This window comes from Pyrus communis, chromosome 13, assembly GCF_963583255.1.
Source record: "Pyrus communis chromosome 13, drPyrComm1.1, whole genome shotgun sequence".
NCBI lineage: Eukaryota > Viridiplantae > Streptophyta > Magnoliopsida > Rosales > Rosaceae > Pyrus > Pyrus communis.
This window is the reverse complement of record NC_084815.1, coordinates 23,476,830-23,494,959: the sequence shown is the minus strand read 5'-3', so window position 1 is coordinate 23,494,959 and position 18,130 is coordinate 23,476,830. Positions and strand designations below refer to the sequence as shown.

At 36.4% G+C, this 18,130-nt stretch overlaps 1 long non-coding RNA gene and 1 pseudogene across 1 annotated transcript; one reads left to right on the top strand and one right to left on the bottom strand.

The window, feature by feature from the left end:
* Positions 1 to 1,642: 1,642 nt before the first annotated feature.
* LOC137711977 (flavin-containing monooxygenase FMO GS-OX-like 9) lies at positions 1,643 to 4,964 on the top strand (annotated as a pseudogene).
* A 992-nt stretch (positions 4,965 to 5,956) lies between these two features.
* LOC137711979 (uncharacterized) lies at positions 5,957 to 8,327 on the bottom strand. The gene is made up of 3 exons (XR_011065176.1): positions 8,167 to 8,327; positions 7,623 to 7,677; positions 5,957 to 6,992 (listed from the first exon to the last, which is right to left on the bottom strand). It is a non-coding gene; the product is annotated as an uncharacterized lncRNA (long non-coding RNA).
* Between the last annotated feature and the right edge of the window lie 9,803 nt (positions 8,328 to 18,130).

Below are 18,130 nucleotides of genomic sequence, written 5' to 3'. Positions count from 1 at the left end.
ATGCAAACCAAACGAGTAAGCATTATGGACAAAGAACCCAAGAAGGATCAAAATCATTCAAACGAAGAAAGAAAACAACACTAAAAATGTCACTTTGCAACAAAAGGTAATACCGACCACTTTGAGAAGTAAATTCTACACCAAACATGCACCCTTTAATTTATGTGAAAAAATGGTGACATTGATACCCTAACCAGAGAAAATATATATGGATAATTTCATAGAGGTCAAATTTATAAATCAAATTTGTAAACTAAATAATATGTTATTAATAAAAAATAAGTATGTTAATCAATACTTAATTAATAATTCAATTATCTACAACCAAATCATTTAATTTGTAAATTTAATTTACAAAATTTAATCTCTCTAATATTACCAACCTTGATGGGATGCCCATTAATTCCTTTTCTGTACTGCTGTTGGATGAAAGTTCATCTCGTTTTGTTGGTATTCAAACAGTATTGAAATCAATAATGCAAAGTGATTTTCATAAAATATCCTCTCGAACGTTGGTGGAATCAACGTGCAAAAGAACGTGTGTGGAGCTTGAACCGACGTGTAAGAACGTGGATGTAAAGGTTTATAATTTTGTAAAATGAGGTTGGTTGGGTATTACTGTGCTCATGTTTTTGACATAATTTTTTTTATAATATTAGCATAAAAATTGTCATTAAATTGTGAAGTTGAAGGTTATCTAAAAAGAGTATCATTGATCTCCCTAGCATTCTTTATTTATTTATTTTATTTTTATGGAATGTTATAAGGAATGAATTGAACTTGCAGTCACTTAATACTACAGTTTAGTGGTCTTTATTTGTAAGTGAAAGGTTTTAGGTTCGATTTTTATCAAATATAAATTTGAACCACATTATTGTTAGCTCATTGTGAGGCTTAGCCCACTCATTAGCCCATTAATACAAATAATATCATTTGTTAAAAACTTGCATTCATGAGCCCGCATGTATTCCAAAGTCCTTAATTGGCTCAAGATAATTTTGGTTGGGACATGATGATGATGATCACAAATAACAACGGGTAATATTAGAGAGATTAAATTTGAAGATAAAATTTACAAACTAAATAATATGTTACCAATAAAAACGATCACGTTTATCAACGTTTAAGTAATACACCAATCATCAATTTACATGTTTTTTAATTTCTAAAATTTTATTTACAAATTTAATCTCTTTGTCATTGTTCAATAACAAAAGGATGAGATTGGAAATTTTCATGCAAGTAGGCTTTTTATTTAAAAGTAGACAACTTTTAGGCATTGACTTTAATTTTAATTTATCAAGTGTTGTCCCCGAGCTAGGAAACCATCTCCATCAGACAATGACTTACATCTCCCAACAACATTATTATCATTTTTTTTTTACATCAGTCGCGTGAAGAAAATTAAATATATATACATATAAACCCATCAACAACAACAAATTTCCGGAACCGCATGCTTTTCCTGAGATTCTAGGAATTCTGTAATTATGACCGTTCTCGTATATCGTATGATTATAAATTATTTTAAAATTTAAAATTAAATATAAATAATACTTAACAAAAATTTATCGTATAATGTACGATAAACGGTCATAATCACGAAATCACTAAAATTCTCATAACAACGATCCGGCGGAGATCCTTTTCCCAAATTTCCCATAACCAGAAGAGAAATAAAAATCCACAAGCCTAAACCCTAGACCAACCATGGCTTCTGAAATTTACCAATCCAAAAATGTATGCGTGATTGGAGCTGGACCCTCAGGACTTGTAGCTGCAAGGGAGCTGAGGAACGAAGGTCACAGGGTGGTGGTGCTGGAACAAAACCATGATGTGGGAGGGCAGTGGCTGTACGACCCAAATGTGGAGGGAGAGGATCCCTTAGGAAGGGCACCTACCCTGAAAGTGCATAGCAGTCTTTACACGTCTTTGAGGCTCATGCTTCCAAGAGAGATCGCGGGGTTCACTGACTTTCCATTTGCAGTCAAGAAAGGTAGGGACATGAGGAGGTTTCCTGGCCATACGGAGCTTCTTTTCTACCTCAAGGATTTTTGTGATTGGTTTGGGTTGAGGGAGTTGATAAGGTTCAATACGAGGGTTTCATATGTGGGGATGTTGGATGGAGATGCAGTTGGTTGCAAAGATTTGAAATGGGTTGTGAGGAGTGTGGAGTAGAAGACCGAGATTTTCGTGGAGGAGGTGTTTGATGCGGTGGTTGTGGCCTCCGGCCATTACTCTAAGCCAAGGTTGCCGTCCATTAAAGGTATTTACTACTTTATTAATTTCCTTACTTTCATGCTAGCCCATGTCTAACAAGGATTTTGTCGTGACATTATTTTTGATCAATCATATACTGTTATATGTTTTAACTTTCTCACATAACAGTTTTAAAAAATAAAAGAGATAATAATCACATTTTAAATCATAATTATAAGTGGTTTCAAATTTTTTCTTTCTTTCTCTATTTCCATTTTTTTTTCTTTTTAATTGCGGTGGGTTCAATTTGGTCATGTTTAGGAATGGATGCATGGAAGAGGAAGCAAATGCATAGTCACATCTACAGGGTTCCGGAGCCATTTCGTGATGAGGCAAGGCAATATATAGTTAATTACTAAATTGTTAGCTTGATATATATTGTTAGCTCATTTCCTCATAGCTTATAAGCGTTTGGAGAATCATAGTTGTCTACCATAAGTTTATATAGTTCAACGAAAGTTTCTAGCACAAAAGAGATGAAATGATCCTTTTGCTCATTTGCAGGTTGTGGTGGTGGTTGGAAAGTCAGTAAGCGGACAAGATATATCAATGGAACTAGTGGATGTGGCCAAGGCAATCTATCTCAGTGCCAAATCTCTTGACATATCTGAGGGCTTGTCCAAAGTCATTTCCAAACACGAAAACTTGCACCTTCGTCCCCAGGTACAATAAATTAGCTTTTATAATTAAACATCACGTTTGGTGTCTAGGGTTAGATTATAAGCAAATATATAAAGCTGTGTTTCAGTACAGATTTCTTTTATGTGACATTTAAATGCAACCAAATGCAGATAGAGTCACTTCAAGAAGATGGGAATGTATTATTTGTGAACGGTTCTTGGGTCATTGCAGACTCTATCATATACTGTACTGGGTAAATTTTCAATCCAATGTCATCAATACAACGAAAATTTCATTATGACAAAGTGATAAGTTATAAATCAATCATACACTGTTATATAATATGATTGACTTCAAATACCAGCACATGACATTCCTTCGCCCTATCGAATGATGGACTTGCTTTGGAAAGTGATTGGTTAACCATAGTCTTTTGATTTTGACTGAAAATTTTGTGTGGGTCCCCACATTCAAATTATGGATCCACACCCAGTTGCATTCCCTTTGAAATAGTGGATTTTAATTGTACCAAGTGGAGTGTGTGCGGGTATTCATACGCATTCCCCTTTCTTGACACCAAAGGAATAATTGCTATAGATGATAACAGAGTGGGCCCTCTGTATGAGCACACCTTCCCTCCATCACTTGCACCCTCTTTATCCTTTATAGGCATTGCAACAAAGGTAACTAGAATATTTCTAATTTTACAACGTATAGTATGCTTTGGGGTATAGGGAGGGTCAGCCAAGGTACAACGAAAAATATTGTTTTTTTTTTTTGTGATTGAAAAGTTAAGGTTTATGTCGTGGAAACAGTTTTTTACAAAGCAAGAATAAGGCTGTGAACGATAAACGTTCTTCCTACGACCCTCACAAAATGGGGAGTCCTGTTGGGGTTTTGGGTCTTCCGGTTGTAGTATGCTTTGAGGTATAGATTCTTGGTTAAAGATAATACAATTATTAAAATTTAACAACAAAAAATTCAAAATATAGAGCACTTTGGAGCATAATTATAATTATTCATTCTAGTTTAAGAATTCGGATCGTCTCCGGATATCTATCCGGATTCTCGGGATCAACCGATACTGTTTCCAGGCTCCTCCTGATCCTCTTCTTTCTCTCTTCTCTGAGTCTCCGTGACTGACGCAGCTTCCGTCTTGACAGAGCAGTGCTCGTCCTAGTCTCTTCTCTTTGCGCCGGCGAATCCATCACTTATGGTGCTTTTCATGGCTTCCATGGCGAACTAGTAAACCCTTCTCTGCGATATGATCTGGTTTCAGTGTTTCAGAATTGATTGATCCCAAAGAACTGTGGGACGTGAGGAGAGGAGAAGGAGAAAGACGAGTGGAACTGTGGAACGGGAGAGAGAGTTCTCTGGTGCAAATTTGAAAAAAATAAATAAACTTGATGCTGGCCACACGATGTACTACGAATGGTGAGGATCGGTTGATCCCGAGGATCCAGACAAATATGATCCGGAAACGATCCTAATCCGTAATTAATTTAATAGATCTCTGTGAAAAATGATATTTATCAATCGATAAATCTGATCTAGATCATAGGGTTCCCTTTCTTTGAGTCACAAGCAAAATGGATAGCTCAACTACTCTCTGGCAAAACATCATTGCCATCAAGGGATGATATGATGCATTCCATCAAGGAGTTCTACCACTCAAAGGAGATTGCTGGCATTCCAAAGCATAACACCCACGAGATCGGCAACTTCGAGGTAAACTTTCGTGCAACACAATTTACATGCATCACATTTACTGATCAAGTGACTCGTGAAACCATTGTAGCTTATATTCTAAGGTCTTTACGTTTTTTGTTTCGCTTGTTGTTGCAGTATTGTGACAGATATGGGGATCACATAGGATTCCCACGTTTGGAAGAATGGAGGAAAAAGATTTGCCTTTCGGCAATAAGAAATGCTGAGACTGACTTAGAAACATACAAGGATTCGTGGGACGATCATGAGCTAATTCAAGAGGCTCTTCAAAGTCCACATTTCACTCAACTTGGGCCTCAAGATTTAGATTTTCCTCTGTAGTAACTCTACAAATATTATAGAGATGATACTTACATGTGTTGGTAGGCTCTACCTTTATTATAAAGATGATAAAAATATGTGGTAAGTCTAACATTACTCAAAATAAAACTCCTAAGTAACTCCCGCGATTATTTATTTTGTGACTTTTTGTATAACATTATTCATATACCATTTTCCATACCATAAGTTCTAAAAACACTGTTTGATAAATTGAGAATGATTTTATTTTCCTAATCCTTTCTCAGCAGTTAAATAAAACAGAACATAATAGTGAAATTTGCAGTTAACAACATAACTAGAGCTAAGTGAATAATAAACGAAATTAAGATAACAATGCAACAAACATGTGACTCAAATCTGAAAGGGATACAAAAAAAAACCAGCAATAGAAGGCCAACAGAGGTTCGAGTTTGAGACAACGATGCGGGAGTTTGGAGACGTTTTTCATGACTTATATGAAATAGATGTCGATAAGCAGGAACATTTTATTCTTATTGCTGTTGTGTCACCTGTTACATTTACTAATAGTAACTGTGAGAACTGTTTCCTTCACAAATTAAGAATGATTATATCAAGAGCATACTTCAATTCCACTAAGAAAATCTGAGGTCTAACCCTACGTTTCACAGAGGAGAAAATCCAAAAAAATAAAGGCTTTCCCCTCGATTCTTTTTTCCATTCATTTCTCAAAAACCAGTTAAAATTTTAAAATCCAAGCATGGAAGCTTTACAAAGACAAATTTTAAAAATGTTAGTAGCTAATTAGGCTTTGAATCTGTTGGGGTTTAAAAATGCTTCACTATTCTAGAGATGTTTATCTCACAAAGAAAATTGTAACGCAGCGGAATTGATAGGCAAGGGAAAGAAAGAATTCTCAAAGTATTACACAAGGTTTTTATTCACTCACAAACTTAGTACAAAAGGGAACACTCAAACACTCTTAGAAGCTTTGTTGCTTCTTCTTACTTCTTACTTGACACTCTCACTTCTTGCTACTTGCTCTCTTGGTTGTTCCAAATGGTGTGGATGCCTTCTCCTTTTATAGGCATGGATGGAACCTTGGAGAAACATGAAAACATCATGCTAGAGATATCTAGATAATTCCACTACCTTCCTAAGCTAGAATTATCTACACTAATCTTGTATGTTGGTGGAATCCTCACCATTCTTCTAGACTCTTCCACCAACTTGAACTTTGCTAGAATTCTCTAGCATGTGCATGGATCTTTCTTTGTGTATGGACCGGATCAATTATCTTTGGGCCAAGACAAGATTACAATTCAACAGAATCTGCCTCAAAATGTCAAGCAACTAACCTCCTTCTCTAACGATCCAAAATTCTGAAAATTTAAACAAAAGATTTTAAAAGGAAATTGAAAGATAAAAACTATATCATTCAATACACGTAAAAAAGTTGGATATGAATTTAAATTGGACTCAATCTAGCTACCATCCATTAGAAAGCAGTAGAACTCCTGTATGAGTATTTCTGTATTTGTCTCCAAATTTTACTTTTAACTTTTAAATTTATAACCCCCATGTAAAATCAGTTGTCAATATCAAGTCCTTCTCCGATAAGTCCTTTGGAAAAAAAGCACAGTCCGCACTAATTCGATTGGGTTCCGAAGATCAAACCGGTGGCTCTATGTCCTGTGGAATCCCTACGACCAAATTACCTATGACCGAATTACCTCCAACATCACCACCCTTGGGATCCATTTCCTGTGGGATCACTGGGATAGAGCTCCTTTTGATATGAGGAGGATCAACATTTCCGATAGAGCTCCTTCTGCTATCACTGCCATTGGGCTCTATGTCCTGTGGAACCCCTAGGACAAAGTTACCTCCGACATCACCACCCTTGAGATCCATTTCCGGTGGGATTTCAGGGATGGAATCCCTTCTGATATTACTGCCAACGTCACCCCAATTGGACTCTGGTTCTTGTGGGATCGAATTATTTTTGGCCTTGTCACCACGAAGGTCCAGGACTTGTAGGATCACTGGGATACCGATGTTCTTTACTTCCATTATGAAGAAGACGACATAGCAAACTGACAACCCTGTAAAGTATTATAATTTCCCAAGAAAGAGTGAGTGAGATAACGCTCGCAATAGTTCCAGAGAACAAAAAAATGCAGATTTCATATTGTATCATGAACAGAAACAAAAGCTTGCAAAAGAATTTAGAGATTACATTCTCAAAGCTTTAACATTTATGGTGAGCCTTTTTAAACCTTGACAGTCCCTAATTGTCTCTTTCTTTCTTTTCCCATTCTTGGATTAGGGTTTTATCCTTTTTAGTACTCCTAAGAACTTGTCACTGCCACATCGCCTAAAACTTATCGAACACCAGATAATCGAACAATCAACCTCCTAATTCAGATGGGATGCCCTTCAGATACCTCATGCATCAACTTGCGACATTCTACGATCAACGTACCATTTGTGCACCCAAATTCTAATCTGTAAAATCCTAGTTGCTACTTGTTAGGATCAAAGTAGCAGCATCTCACACGCTCTAAGAAGATTAATTCAACTTTCATTGCACAAAATGCTTAACACAACCTCATGCGAGCATTTCGAAAGATTTCAAATCACCCTATTAAATTGTTAAGCAAAGTAAACACACCACCTAACAGCTAATACAAAGAGCAAGAGGTCTAATGCAGATATGTAAGACATAGACATACCATGATTGGTCTCCTCCGAGAATTAGTCTCGATTATTGAGCTCGTTGTTCAAAACCTGAAAAACCATACAAAAAAGGTACAATCAAGGTGAATGCAAAACCATCTATGATCTGCATTTGCAAACATCAATACCAAAACAAGAACAACGTATCTCATACATCACCAAACCGTCGAAATGATAATGGTAAACACAACCAATTCAATTTTTTTCTTTGACACAAGCGATATTCTACACTAATTCATCAAACCACGGAGATGGGGATTCGAACTTGGGTGCAGAGACATGGATTCAAAATTTTCTCATTAAAGATGCGAAGAAAGCATATTTATGATGAGACATCGAACATTTAGGAAAACAGAGACTAGCCCATTTGCAGTTTTCACACAATCATTCATTTCATACAAAAACAAACATAAAAAGTCCATATTTTCACATCAACCATGAAACTAAAATCACAAAACCCATCTGCAATCCGGCACAAAAAATCACATTCCGTGGCGGAAAAAAAAATCCAAAACTTGAACAAAGCATCAAAGATCGAACCTTTTTCTTGTGTATCTTCCTATCCCTCTTCTCGATTACAAGAGGAGAAAAGACCGCAAAAGGGAGCTGCACAAAATTGGTCGTCCCTTACAAAAAGTGGCGATTTATTCGTCGTCGTTGGCTCTGTGAGGATGAGAATGCGCGTTTGTTTTGGTGGCGGGTCGGCTGCCTCTTTTTGGCTGGAAAGAGAGAAAGCAGAGGTGGAGGAGAGTGAGAGAGTTCAAGAGAGAGGGAAAATGGCGGGTCCTAACGGTCCCAACGACCGAATTTACCTTCCGTTTTTAGTTCTTTTCTTAATTTTTGGCCTGGGTGTCTATTGAATATAATTTGTTATAATTGGTTTTTTTTTTTTTTTTTTTTTTTTTTAAAAGCAAAGGTAGGATATTTTATATCAAATTCATCTAAGTTGGGAGGATAAACACGAAATTTCAAGTGCATAAACGAAGCTCAATTTAAATAGAATACAAGGAAGTGGACAACTTATCACCAATGAAATAATTTTGACACTCCAAAATCACTTCAAATAGCTTCACAAAGGGAAATTTGGAGTGTCAAAAATCAACCCCTTATTTCATAAGCCTTAATTGATTAGGGAAATTGTAATTACTCGATATAAATTTAAATTACTATAGCTACTTAATCACTAATTGAAATTACTAAAATCCGTTTTGGATTGATGGGGAAATTATAGGTCCGGAACGAGGTCATGGAAGCAGCAATCGTTGGTACGAACCCTATCAAGCTCCGGTTGTAGTGGACTGAGCAAGTGATATGGTAATTTTTTTATTTGAAAAGGGGACTAACTAGTGGTTTTGTCATGGCAGTCTATTTTTTCGAGGGTTAAAAAGACTCACAGATGCTCTCCCTGACCATCATCTTGCGATTCTTCAGCATGTGCGATTCACCACACAAGTTGAGATTGTACATTCCTTATATACGCGGCCGCTCTTATTTTAGACCATTTAATTAATTAGTCGTTAAGTAATTAAGTTTCATGTTACATGATTTAGAAGTTCTACGTCAAATGCTTAGAGATATATATACACTATGAGTTTGCAACTTAAAGCGAATTGATAAATATTGTTGACGTTCAAAATTTGTAATTTCACAAATTAAAATGTTAAATTTTTGTGGGCTTAAGTTATGGGCTGAAATGAAATGGACACCAAAATTTAAGTGATTCACCCATTAAAACCAGGCTACATCCACTGTGTTGCTCGGATTCTATTGATTACAAGAGTAAGATTAGCAGTCGGCTAATACAAGACTAAAGTTAACAGTCGGTCAATACAGGAGGTTTCGACCCCTTTATATAGACCCTCAATGATCAACCTCTCACCCTTTATATAGACCCTCAATACAGAAGGTTCTGACCCCTTCATAATGTGAGCCTAAAAGTGCCAAACATTAACATATATATTATTTTCTTTACTTTCAATCTGACGAGAACACAGTCTAGTACACCAAATGTCATAATAGGAGCAGTTAGATGTTAGAAAAAAAAATTGACAACTTATATTATGAGACTTGGTGTACTAAGTTGGATTTTCAGCAAACTACAAAAATTTCTAAGTGACATGTGGGGTATCCTAAAAATTGAACAATTGTAAAAGGTCTATCTCTCAACCTTTTCTATAATGTTACTAGACTTGGAAACCCTGCAGCTAGCTCAAACATATTGAACTTTTTCGTAACGAAAACTTAGACGTAGCTCATGCCCAGCGGCGTGCTGCCCTGATATACACAAGTAGAGATTGGCATAAAAATCGTGAAATCGAATTGAACCGCGAAAAATTTTGTTGAAAAAAAAAAATTAACTTAGGTTCAAGAACCGAATTGAACCGTTCATACCGGTTTCATTTATGGTTTTTATGTTGGTGGAACTGCTCGAAACCTAACCGAATTGTTAATATAAATAATTAATTGGATTTTGAAATTTTTATGAATTTTGACTGTTTGATCATGCTTCTCAATAAGAGTGCTTTTAGTCTTTCGTTTCCATAATGTTAAATTAGTAAACCAAAATTGGTATGGTAAGCTAAATTTGTTAGTTATGTGAATTAATTATTGACAGGATAACATTATTAGCTTTGTAAAGTTTTGGTAGCGATTTAACTTCTAAATCTTCTTCTATTGTAGTTCATAATTCTTTTATGATTGGTCATGCTTGTTATTCATCATTTCATTGTGTGATTTAATTACTATAAAAATTCTTTGACTTTTTTATGTACTCTAAATTGCAAAATTAAAATGATTTAGTATTCAGAACCATAAACAGTTATGAACCGAACCGAAACAGTCATGAATCGGAGAATCATAAGAATTTGGCAAAGACTTATGGCTCTAAAATATGATTCAATGAATCGGAGAATCATAAGAATTTGGCAAAGACTTATGGCTCCAAAATATGATTCTTCATCGGAATTCAATATCAGAATTTTGAATGACAACATATCACACACATGTTTAGAACACCAAAAAGACTAAAATGAATAGCTCTTAAGTGTTTTATACATTGTAGAGAGACTCAGATTCTCACTTGGTATGAGCTGGAACAGCCTTCAATTTCTTTCCACGTTCAATAGCTTTCTTGACCATATTCTGCTCCTCCTTGTTATCTGGGTGAAAGCTCATTGCCTTTCCTTTCCACAGACTAGCCTCTTTCAGAAGTTTCACAGCCTTGACATCATCTCCTATCTCTGCATAAAGTGGATTGTCATGGTTGAAAGTTGGAGCAGTGTTCTCCATGACCTCTCTGCGCTTCACTTCTACTGAACGTTGGGAATTAGGCATTTTCTGGATTTTGTAGGCACGGTACCAATTTTTCATGCGTTTCCATTCAACTAGAACACCATCCATCAGCTTTCTGATCTTGCCCATGTGATCTTGCATGCAATTACATGAAAGCATGTAAGTCGATCCATCGATCTATACATACATAATATGGAGAGCATCGATCGTTTCTAGGAATGAATTAACAAAGAAATGTAGTCATATATACACAGAGGAAGGAACATAAAAGGTAAAAAGAGAGATTGATAAACGTATCAGACGTGAAGCTATCTCTGTACGTAGCTCTCCCCCTTCCTTACTCTCTCTATAGCGCTCTCTCTCTCCTCTGTAGCCAATTTCACTTGGAAAGGGATCCTCTCCGAATTCCTTCCACCTAATCTTTCTCATCAAACAATTCGAACCCTTGAAATTTGATCCAATGACTACAGGTCCACTCTAAAAATTATAATAACTTTAGTTGTTTGATCAAATTTCAAAGACCCGAATTATTTGATGAGGAGGATTAGGTGGAAGGGATCCAAATGATCCCTTTCCAAGTGAAATTGGCTACAGAGGAGAGAGAGAAAGAGCGCTATAGAGAGAGCAAGGAAGGGAGAAAGCTACGCATAGAGATAGCTTCACGTCTGGTACGTTCATCGATCTCTCTTTTTACCTTTTCTGTTCCTTCCTCTGTGTATGTATGACTACATTTCTCTGTTAATTCATTTCTAGAAACGATCGATGCTCTCCGTATTATATATGTATAGATCGATGGATCGACTTACATGCTTTCATGTAATTGCATGCAAGATCACATGGGCAAGATCAGAAAGCTGATGGATGGTGTTCTCGTTGAATGGAAACGCATGAAAAATTGGTACCGTCCCTACAAAATCCAGAAAATGCCTAATTCCCAACGTTCAGTAGAAGTGAAGCGCAGAGAGGTCATGGAGAACACTGCTCCAACTTTCAACCATGACAATCCACTTTATGCAGAGATAGGAGATGATGTCAAGGCTGCGAAACTTCTGAAAGAGGCTAGTCTGTGGAAAGGAAAGGCAATGAGCTTTCACCCAGATAACAAGGAGGAGCAGAATATGGTCAAGAAAGCTATTAAACGTGAAAAGAAATTGAAGGCTGTTCCAGCTCATACCAAGTGAGGATCTGAGTCTCTCTACAATGTATAAAACACTTAAGAGCCATTCAATTTAGTCTTTTTGGTGTTCTAAACATGTGTGTGATATGTTGTCATTCAAAATTCTGATATTGAATTCCGATGAAGAATCATATTTTGGAGCCATAAGTCTTTGCCAAATTCTTATGATTCTCTGATTCATTGAATCATATTTTAGAGCCATAAGTCTTTGCCAAATTCTTATGATTCTCCGATTTATGACTGTTTCGGTTCGGTTCATACCTGTTTATGGCTCTGAATACTAAATCATTTTAATCTTGCAATTTAGAGTACATAAAAAAATCAAAGAATTTTTATAGTAATTAAATCACACAATGAAATGATGAATAACATGCATGACCAATCATAAAAGGCTTTTCAAAAGTCCATATTTTGCTCAATTTCGGCCTCAAGATTTAGATTTCCTCTGAAATAACCTTGCAAATATTACTTGTTTGAATGTGGTTCAATATTCTAAGGAATTAGGGTGTTGGTTGGGTTTATACCAATGCATTCCAAATCAGAGAAAACATAAACCTTACCTTACCCCTCATAAAAGTACGCATGAATCATTCTTTCCGAAATGCTTATTGCAATTGGGTTTTGATCATCTTTTTAGTCCAACCCAAAATACAAATGCCTTCAGCCTTGGTTCATGGGTATGTTAGCAGTGGTTGGTTGCTATAGTTGTTTCCTATAATCTTTAAAGAGGAGAGATTCGAACTTCAGTACGAGAAAACATGCACCGAGTGTCATAACTTACGTGTAATTTTCTTAATTAGGTAACGCGAGACATTTAGATTCAAGAAAGAAATCCAACATCTGACGTATCCTAATAACTAATCCAACATCTGACGTATCCTAATAACTAATCAATCCTCATCACTTGGATGATGTTAACATTCTAGCAAAAGCAATTTCAGAATAAAGTTACATACTATGATTACAAAAACTATAAGTGACACTGATATTAACCAGGGTAGGTAAAACATTTCCCAAATGAATAACCTACTTAACCTCACTTCCACGCTCCAATTTTCATTCATTTGAAGTTTTTTCTCCATGATTCAATTCAAGAGCAGGTAAAATTTTTGTACAAACTGTATACAATTGTCCGTAGATTACTTTCGCAGTCGGTGAAGTTTGCTGAATGATAAATTTGTGGAGGCATGATTTTGAAAGCAAGCTATGATTCAAGAGCTTGTCTTCATGGTAAAGGTCAGATTACAGAACGAGTGCATTTTTCTCTCACCACTCTACTTATTATTTTTTATGAGTTAAAATTTCGAGACCCGTGTCTATTCACTACAAAAATCTTGAAATTTAAATTCATTCAACAATGATAAATAAGGTGGTAAGCATCTTTGCATAACCAAATAAGGCCTTTGCTATAATTAGTGCCTAAACCTCACCAAATTCGACATAAAATATTGATCATTAATAGTTTTAATAAAATATGGGACAAAAATAGTACATTAATAGTGGCGGAGTCAGAGTTTTATTGTGAGGGAGAGCCTTTCAAATACGTGCGGAAAAAAAATTGAACTCATTACATGAGGAGTCGAAGTAATTTTCACAAAAAAATTGAACTCATTACATGAGGAGTCGAAGTAGTTTTATTGTGAAGTACCTGTTAAATTTAATAGAGAGAATCAAAAGAATTGGGCAAGACAACTTAGTGGGGTCGTGGAGAGCAGAGTAACCACTAATTTTTTTTAAAAAGAACATACAAAAAAATTACGTGTTACTTAAGAGGGCAAAAAGGAAGTCCGCAAATAATCAATAATTAGGTTAATTTAGAGTTAATATTAAAATCCTTTTTCAAACTCCCATCTACAAACTCACCATTTCATTAAACTACAAAAATAAAACAACAGAATTGTTAGAACTAGAAAAAGACGATGAAGTTTGACCCATGACTCAACTTCTTCACGAGGAACAATTCATCTTCCTCATGTCTCATGGCAATTGAAGGCTTGGGGCTGTTGGAAAATTTCATATACCGTATCAAGATGGGCCTATGATCCTTTAGTGGCTCCGTCCCTGACATGAATGTTATATACGTGTATAATATATCTGCAAATTTGGTCTTGTTATAACCGCACGAAAAAATGAAAATATTTTAAAAAAATACATGCATGCGTGTATTGTAAGCAAATCTGGCCTACGTTTGCTCTTCATGTCAATGCCTCTTGCAATTAGGTTGAGGAACTGTTTGGTTTTCAAGTTGTATTGCTCGAGCATTGCATTTCTTTTCAATTCAATAATAATAATAATATATGCAGACAACGTTTTATTGAATGACTGAAATTAGTCATGCTTATGCATCATGATCAATCTCCATCAACTCTCCTCCCTTAGCAACTAACTAGGGCTGGTTCGGTTGGGATACCGAACCGAAACTAGTATCCCGAATCTCAATCTGAAATTTTTCAGGACGAAACTTTGAAGACCAATCCCAAATCAAACTTTCGAGAATCCCGAAATATTTTCGGGATTTTGGAACAAATCGGAAATCCTAAATTGAAGGAATGCCTGTTATGTACTAGAAGAAGAAAAAGAAGAAACAAAGCAGAAGAGCAAAAAGAAGAAACAAAACATACAACGAAACAAGTACAAGATGTGCAGAGCTGATTAGGGCACTGTTCATGGTAATTTAACACGTTAACCCTAAACCCATCTACGAAAACAAGGTTTCTCCAAACAAACTAAACGAGAAGAGAAACAGGGCTCAATTTGTGATAGCAGGATGGCACAAGCGACATGGACAAAAATGATCCTAAAAGGTCTTCGCAAACATTTCGCAGACCTCAATCCGGAAAAGAGAAAAACATCAGGAGACAGAACGGAGCCATTTGCGTGTGAAAAAACTTATAACCATGTGTTAAAAGGATTCTTTTGGCAAATGCTTTTACATCTGACAACTGCATCTGCAAATGCAAACCTTTTGAAGCTGAAGAAACAAAGTGGTAAGTTAAGAGCAACATCACCTGCTAATTCAAATGTGTATGACAAAAATGAATTTTATTAAATGAACAGAATTACAGAACTATGGTACAGGCTGTATTACAGAATATAAAGGGATATCACCATGAAAACTTTAGCAACTTTTGGCAAAAGCTCTCAGTGGATGCACCGCATTTCAGATGCTTTAGCCAATATGTGATCTGGACTGTGAAGATATGGACCACCAATCTATGTTCTAACTCTCTCGCTTAACCGTGGGCTCTCTAGTTATGAAATTGAACATAAATACGAAGGGTGTTGCAGGGATTTAAACACGGAGATCTTCCACTCTAAGACCCTTCGAACCCTAAATTAAACCCTAAATGAATTCCAAAATTTACCTGATTTAGGGGAAAATCGGTGCACAGTGAGGGATGAGAAGTTGAGAGAGAGAGAGAGAATCGCGAGAGAGAGCGGTGGCCGTGGCTCTGTGTGGAGAATGAAGGCTCCAGCCGCTCCACAGTGAGGGATGAGAAGTCGAAAGAGAGATATCAAATCAGAGAGAAATCGGCGAGGATGACTGGATGAGAGAGCAGGTTGAGCGGTGAGGTGAGTTTGACAGAGAGAGTGAGTGACTGAGTGAGGGTTTTATTTGGATTCAACGGTTGTTACAATTCTAAATATATATTTAAAATTAAATAATATATATATATTTTATTTTAGTTCGGGATTAGCATACGAATGAAAATGTAAGACCGATTCCAGTACCGAAATTTCGGGATCGGTTCGGGATTGGATACCGAAATTTTCGGGATTTTTGGTTTGGGTTTTTTCGGTTCAGTTTGGAATTTTCAGTATTTTTTTGCACTCCTATCCAAAAATATCTAATTTTGGCATAACCAGGATCTTCGGGGTTGATCAAACTCAAGCAAACACAAATAGAATTGTCGGAACATAGTAAGGTTCTCCCTTTTCTTCCTTTCTTTTCACACAGCCGCCTCTTCTTTGCATTATCTGTACTAATGAATTTGTCAAATTTTCCCATCTCAACTTGTAGTGGTTATATGTCTCCCGAGTATGCAATGCACGGGCAATTTTCTGTCAAATCCAATTTGTATAATTTCGGTGTTTTAGTGCTAGAATTATCAGTGGCAAGAATAACAGTAACTTCTTTTAGACTGATGCAGCTGAGGACCTCGCAAGCCATGTAAGCTTAAAATGAAAAGTGCAGTGTTCTGTTCTCCTGCATTGACATAGCATCATGAGTTAAACTATTGAGTTTTATGCAAGCTTGGAAGTTATGGAGAGACAAGACATCTTTGGAATTGTTGGATCCATGTCTGAGAGACTCTTATTTAAGGAATGAAGTAATCAGATGCATCCACATTGGCTTAGTTTGTGTTCAGGAAGATCCGGTTGACAGGCCTACAATGCAATCAGTAGTTCTCATGCTCAATAGCTACTCTATCAATCTGACATTACCTAAACAACCGGCATTTTTCCTTCGAAGCAGAGCAGTGGGGAACACGTCAAAGATAATGCTGGAGTCTGATCAATCTATCAGCAAGTCATCTTCGTCCGTCTATGAAGGATCTATCATTGAAGTATACCCTAGATAGCGTGCATAAATAAGGCCTTTGGATCTATTGCAATATATGTTTATCAACCTACTGCTTTGCAATTCATGGATTAGAATTTTATATATACATGTGAGTAGTGGCGGATCCAGAATTATAAATGGGTAAAAGCATTTAATGTTTTTTTTAAACCTCAATATCCAAGTATTCATAAACCATAATATTTAGGATTATAATGTAAAAGTTACTTGAAGTTTGAGGAATGAAAATATGGCTTGGTGGCAAAATGGCCGCATGTGGTGGCGGGGTTGGGGGGTTAGGGTGGCTCAGTGGCTGTGCAATTTGGGAGTTGATATGACAGTGATTTCGCTTCTTTTTTGGAGGGGAGTAATCGGGGGTGGGTGTGGATATAAGGAGGTTTATTGTTGTTTTGTTTCTTTTAAAAATATTTGAGAAAAAAGGAGAACTAATACATTGCAGCCAGTTGTATATAATAAAATATAAGCACCGTATAGTCAGCTAAACCTAATTCATATTCTGATGGGCAAGAAATCAAGAGTGCGGTTGTTTAGGCTCATTAATTTTTGTTGGACTGAATTAGATTAGTTACTAATGAAGTTATGTTATTCACACACTGTTTTTTACTTTTCACATATTTGTTAATTTTTGTTATTTAATTTTTTTTAATTTATTTAATCCGACGATCGTAAATTAAAATAATGAGAAGTAAAAATATTTGGTAGGCACGAAGATTAAGTTTAATGGGAGTAACCCAACTAGCTCCGACGGCCTCCCTCGCTAAAAGTTCTCATCGAAACCCTCCAAATATCACAGGACTGCTTAGACTCCCACGTTGCTTTGTCTGCCTTGTTCGAATCTACAAGATCTTCAATCCCCCCGAAAAAAATGATCTTTTCCATTCTGGGTCGGTGATTTGGGGTCTTCCGCCATCTGGGTCTATTGGTCTCTCAGATCACACACACACATCGCTCTGTCTCTCTCTCTCTCTCTCACAAACGACCTGAATTTTCTCACCTACCAAACACCCCACTTCCGCTGATTCTTCCCCCACCAGTCACGTTCCGTCGCGGGAAGTCAATATCCAACTCCGTCGTTTTCAGCAAACCGTGGTCTTAATCTGATACGACAGACAAAGTGAGCAATTAGTAGGAACTGGGGATTTTGAAAGGTGTTTAGTTGGTGAGAAAATAGAGAGAGAAAATGAAATGGCAATTAATAGGAACTGGGGAATTCCATGAAAGCAAATGGGATTTTGAAAGGTGTTTGGTTGGTTGAATTCTCTGCAAATGGGAATTCTATGAAAACAAACATTCAGGCCAAGCTTGATGAAGCAAAGAGCCAGAGAGGTTTGAGGTTAGGACGGAGAAAAAAAAAGGGGAGAGTACAGAGAGCCAGACAACGAAGTTATCTTTCTTTACAAAACCTCTTTAGGTTTGAAACATTACATCAACATCCTTTCACGTTTTAATTCACC